This window comes from Ruditapes philippinarum, unplaced genomic scaffold (assembly GCF_026571515.1).
Source record: "Ruditapes philippinarum isolate M1 unplaced genomic scaffold, ASM2657151v2 ctg5712_1_1_1_1, whole genome shotgun sequence".
In the NCBI taxonomy this organism is placed as follows: Eukaryota; Metazoa; Mollusca; class Bivalvia; order Venerida; family Veneridae; genus Ruditapes; species Ruditapes philippinarum.
This window is the reverse complement of record NW_026856782.1, coordinates 75,141-81,140: the sequence shown is the minus strand read 5'-3', so window position 1 is coordinate 81,140 and position 6,000 is coordinate 75,141. Positions and strand designations below refer to the sequence as shown.

General features: G+C 31.8%; 1 protein-coding gene across 3 annotated transcripts in view; it reads left to right on the top strand.

Annotated features, from left to right (window-relative positions):
* Nucleotides 1-228: 228 nt before the first annotated feature.
* LOC132747698 (monocarboxylate transporter 12-like) overlaps nt 229-6,000 on the top strand; it is a 28,345-nt gene continuing 22,573 nt past the window's right edge. The window contains exon 1 of one of the 3 annotated variants that reach the window (XM_060737194.1): nt 229-346. The gene's annotated coding sequence lies outside the window, so the exon portion shown is untranslated. Of the gene's footprint in view, nt 347-2,359; nt 2,385-4,145; nt 4,413-6,000 lie in introns of those variants that run through there. The other 2 variants (XM_060737195.1, XM_060737189.1) reach the window with 2 other exon arrangements.

Here is a 6,000-nt window from a genome sequence, read left to right as displayed (position 1 = left end):
AAATATCTGTCCATATCTACTCGAAGTTGTCCGTTCCACTCCGTAGAAAACTATTTGAAATATTAATGGACTGTTCAACTAATTCATTAGTTATTAGCGAATTTGTAAGGGCAGTGAAGTAGATCGTACATGTCAATAAGGCTACAACAACAACAATTGTATATAGTTCGGTACTTGAAACGTTATAAAAAGTTCATTTACCCACTAAAAATATGTATAATTTTTATATCAACGGTGAGCATACACGACTGTTTAACATTCGTTATTGATACTATTAACTTATACTTTAGGAATTAATTTGATTCATAAAAAGGCAATCTCTGGATAATTATCGCATAAATGAAAGGTAAGTTTTTTTGTTCAAGCGGAGTATTTCAAATAAAGTTCTATTCGAAAGATAATGATTTAAGTGTTTAGATTTTCTAATAGATAATAAGATAATAAATTCATTACAAGTATAAAGATGCGAAAATGAATGGAATTTATTCAATATAATGGAATATAACAGAATAGAATAGAATAGGATACAAAACAATAGGTTTTGCTTTTGTCAGACAAAATAGTGTTCAAAATAACAAGAGTGAAAATTCAAACATACATTGGATTACAACAAAATAGAATAAAAACCATTTAATTTTTTAAAATAGTTTTTGCTTTTGCCTGACCAAATATATAGTGGTAAAATATTTTCCTTTAAATGACCCAACCTTCATGGAAGGACGAGAAAGGGACTCAAAAGAATGCCCTTGGAATTATTTATTCTGTTCGATTATAACTTGATATTATATAAAAGATTTAAATAAATGAAAGATTTACGTGATCATGTGCATTATTATAAGCTGAAATTAAATTAAATGTTCTTTACTAGTTTAAACTTATATCTGGAGTGTACAACAATAATATTCTAGTAATATCATACTCGTTTTATAATCCTTTAGCAAACATTTTTATTTGCTTTAGTTGTTTTTATATCAATAGATAATTGATCCAGGCACGTATGAAACACTTTAAGAAAAAAAATGCATATCCTTTTTATTCAGAACAGCATGCTTATATAGTAATGGCGCTAAAACGTGTAATTATGTAAATTTTAATCGAAACATCTCTACGATTATTCTTATCGATGTTTGACGGAAAGTGCCGAGAAGATGCGATTGTGTGTGCGTGTTTTTTGCTGATTATTTTATTGTAAATGTAATAACATTTACTACAACTTTCGTAAAACATTTTGAAGGTCAGGAGAGTCAAGGTCAAGAATTGCTAACTTTTATAATGTATAAATTTCATGGGATAAATATTTTTCACATTTTCATCGAATAGAAAATGTAAATCACTTAAAGAAAGTGATCCTTCGGAAGTACTAATCACAACAAAATTACATGAAAATTGCAGACTCGGTTTGATTGAATCTGTACATGAGAGATAATATATAAGTGCAACATCCCTCACGCCCCCCAAGTACCGATTTGAGTGGTACACAGTTCTCAACACTTAATAGTGCTGGCATCAATGATCCCGAAGAACCAGAAAAATATAACAACACTGAAGTGAAGTACGGGGTAAATTTTTACAGCTGCCACACAACACTTGACACTTGCTGTTGTGAAGTATAAAAATCTGGAATAAAATCCTTGACAGCGACCACTGTACACCAAGACCAACTGACGTTATATGTGCCGTCTGATTAAGGTCGGCACTCTTCGATATTCACCCAGTACATATTTTACGAGTTTCCCTAAAATTTAATGTTGTAAAAACTTGAAAGATGGACAAGTCCATTTAAAGTATATTTTATCATGGTATGGGTCATTAATTGATTAGTGCTGTACACGTATTTCCAGCTATCATTAGACATAACTAAAGACATGGTCAATCAGTCACACTAAAACGCCTAATTTATCCATAAATCAGGACAAATTCTAGTTAAGTATTAGTAGTTTATGTACGTAAAATCTTATACCAGTGTATTTTTTGTTTCAACAATTGTTAAAACGATACTTTTGAATAGATTATATAAATCTGCCTTCTGATACCTGATAGATATCTATTTGCGTGACTTTAACAATGAAAGTAGGATTTAAACTTAAAAAGATTTTAGCTAATAACAAAATATAAAATAGTCAAAATCTTCTGTATGAATGGAAAATAAAGCAGGACGCCCCTAAGAGTATTATTGCGTCATGAAACTTGTTATAATGACTTTTTTCTTTAAAAAAAGGACTGGTCGAGTAGATCGAATAAAAAGATAATAGGAAACGTTCTTTATAACATATTGTATTAGTTAAGTTAACCCTAACAGAAATGGATTTATGTAAAAACGCTCGCCGCAAATAAAAGTATGGCACGACTGACTTCTTAACGAAAAGGAAATATTTCGCCTTGAGGTTGGTTATTTTTTTGTGTTTCTTCTTCTTTTTCCTGATATGTTTGTTACGAGTTATATAATGTGTTGACGGTGTTTATACAAGACAATTGTTGCAGCTTATTGTAATTGGGTTTGCGACCAGCATGGATCCAGACCAACCTGCGCATCCGCGCAGTCTGATCAGGATCCATGCTGTTCGCTTACTAACTCTATTACAAGTTGAGAAACTGACAGCGAACAGCATGGATCCTGATCAGACTGCGCGGATGCGCAGGCTGGTCTGGATCCATGCTGGTCGCAAAACCATTATGTTGGTTTTGTCATGACGTGGCTCATTTCACATCGTTTATTGATACCATTGTATCACCTTTCTAATCATACATTTCTCTTATATCAACCGTTTTTTTTTTAAAATTCCATACGTGCAGTGGCTGATCACATTGACATATGGCGGTGTGATACGGTAAAAGGCGGGAAACACGAAACACACGGCAAACGATGACTTTTGCTTATATTTACTTATTTCATTGGACTAAATATGAATGCAAGGACGCATGGCATATATGTCAATTTTAGGATTCCGTTTCCGGATTACACCAACCGTTTCTTGTTATTGTTGTTTTTGTCGTTGTTGTTGTTTTTGTCGTCGTCGTTGTTGTTGTTGTTTTTGTCGTTCTATCGTTCTGTCACATGGAAAATAAAGCACAAATCAACCTCCATGGTAAAATTGTTTGGTAATTTCAATTATAACCAGAGGAATGCTTCTTTTAAATATTCGACTGAGTACGAATGGACCAAAATCCGGAATCGTAACCGGATATGAAATCTATGAGTTATACATGTTATATCAAACACAGATGTAACAGTATTATAACAGGATATGAGTTTGACTGAGTGGTATTGGTAGTTCAATGAATTTTTTTTTAGTAAAAGTAACGTGTTTTTTTTTATTATTATTGTTGTTGTTATTGTTGTTTTTGTTTTGTTTCAAAAGCAGTATTTTAAAGTGCAAAATCTTCAATGCCATCATACAGATCTTCATTTTTCGTTTTCATGTGTGAACGTTATACCTAATGATACTTTAAAAACAAAAGTATTTGTTCGCGGAATAGGTACATTTGCTCAATGTTTCGTTAATAATTTCCAAGACATAGCTAATCACATATCACCATGCCGCGTATTAAATCGTTTATTTAAACTTATTAATTATCAAAAAATATTAATATTATTATTAAGTCATGAAATATTCATTTTATATATCATCCTGCAAGTATTAGATTATCGTCAGTCTTTCGTCTGATTATCGTCACTCTATTGCCATATTATCGCTAGTCTATTGCCAGATTATCGCTATTCTATCGTCAGTCTTTCGTCAGATTATCGCCAGTCTATCGTCATATTATCGCCAGTCTATCGTCATATTATCGCCAGTCTACTGTCAGTCATTTAGTACCCTAACCTAGATGAAAAGTTTTTGTAAATGTTTAATTAATACCTTCGAATAAGCTAAGGTATCAAAATTAGTAAGTAGAAAAATAAAATGCGGCGCTGGAGGGATACACTTCTATGTCAAATGTCAGACAATCTATTGTTTGCTTTATGTTAAGTCCTTTAACAGCTTGACATTGGGTAAGGCGTCATTTTATCCTCTTTTGTGTTGTTCAATACAATAAACATGAAATCTGATGAAATTTGTGATAAACCGAAGTTTTGTATTTGCGAATAAATACCCCAGCACGTTGATAAAGTTGTCTACTTTAAATACCGCGCATTGATATTGAATTTACACTAAATTTACATCCGCGCAGATTTTCACCTCATTTGTAACAGTTTATGTTATGCTTGATTATTATGTAGTCAACTTGTGAAAAAGAAATAATTGCATTCCCAAAACCGATATTTTCTGGACAAAAAACAACAACAACAAAACAGGAAAGTTGTACATGTATATTTACTTTAAGAGTCAACAATTATTCTATCTTATCTCGGATTACTTTGATTTACACTTTGACATTCTGTTTGCGTAAATGTCGGATTCATGATAAAGGTAAGACGTTTATATTAATAAATGAAAATGCCGATAATTGATAACATTTCCTGAAATATAAGTACATAAATTACAAATATCATAAGAAGAAATGTCGATGGGATGTTATTAAATTGGTAAATTTGAAATATCCTCAGAAGTTATTTACAAAAAAAAAAAAACAAGAAAAAAAAAACACAGGAAAAAAACATTTAAAGTACTGATTTGCACGTTTATAAATAAAGCATATGCATTCTTGTTTTCATTGATTTCACGGATTAAATACCGGCTGGCTTTAAAGTGATGTAAGGATTCTGTAAGTTAGAAACTGATATCCCAAATAAACCGTTCGTAACGTTTTTTTTTCTTCGCCAGTCCCATTGGTTTACTAGCATGTTAGGTGTTCTTATATCATCAGAAATGTTTTAAAAGGTAACGTTTCAGTGATGGGCTAATTATAAAGACACATTGAATGTTTGAATGAAAGCTTTCAACCAGTTGTTATATTTTAGGTATACTCGGACTTTGCGTAATTTTTGTACAAATGGTTAAATATCTTAAATAGCTGTTAAGATATAATATCTTTACGGTAATGTTACTACATATGACAGTATAACGATAAAGATCACACAAAAATTGCAATCTTTATTGTTAAATGATATACACAGATCTTGCCTTAAACCTGATGCAACACGTACTTTGAGGTATATTTTCACAATTTTAAACAGTTTAAATTTTTATCTTACGGCAAGGATGGTAAGATAGTACATAAGACATACAGTTAAAGTGTTAAACGCGTATGGTTTAAGTGCATCGAATGATTAATTCTAAAGGAGCGTTTATTTACATTATAATATTATGTGACTTCATTTTCGTCCTTTTACACCCGATTATTTTCTAGGACGAAGCAATCATTCTTGTAAATGTTACCTGAACAAAGCTAGGGACTATATAAAGTACATTTTCTAGTTAAATAATGTTTTTGTCCATAATACAAGATGCATAAATTCACAACTAATCATAACTACATTTATAATTGATAATTGTAAAAATAAATAAAATGCGTGAATATTCAATGCAATCTCGTAGCTTTTTTATGTTACGGAAGCATAAATTGGACTCTACTTTCATAAAAGATTAATATACAGTTATCTTCGTAAAGAAACTTAACGATTTGAAACAAAACTGTCAAGACTGACAGAGTTGTAGAGTTCTTGAATATGAGAAAGTTATAATGTTAGCTGCCTTGAGTTTGGTTGATCTACCCGTGTTTACGTCCGTGTGTGCCTAATTAAGATAATTAGGTTGTAAGTGATGACATGAAAAAGTGATAACAAGAAAATGGAGGTCGTCGTCGTAGTTATCATAGATAAACGAAGTAGTAGTTTTCGTCGTCGTCGGTTTAGTCGTTATCGTAGAAGTAGCATTCTGTGACATAGCCGTATGCGTAGTAATAGTCGAATTTGTCGTGATAGTCATAGTTGAAGTTGTACCCATTATCGTATACGATTCCGTGGTTTAATTGTTGTCGTTGTTGTCCTCGTAGTTTTAATCGTAGTAGAAGTCGTTTGAGTGCTCGTACTTATCGTTGTCGTAGTTGTTATGCAGA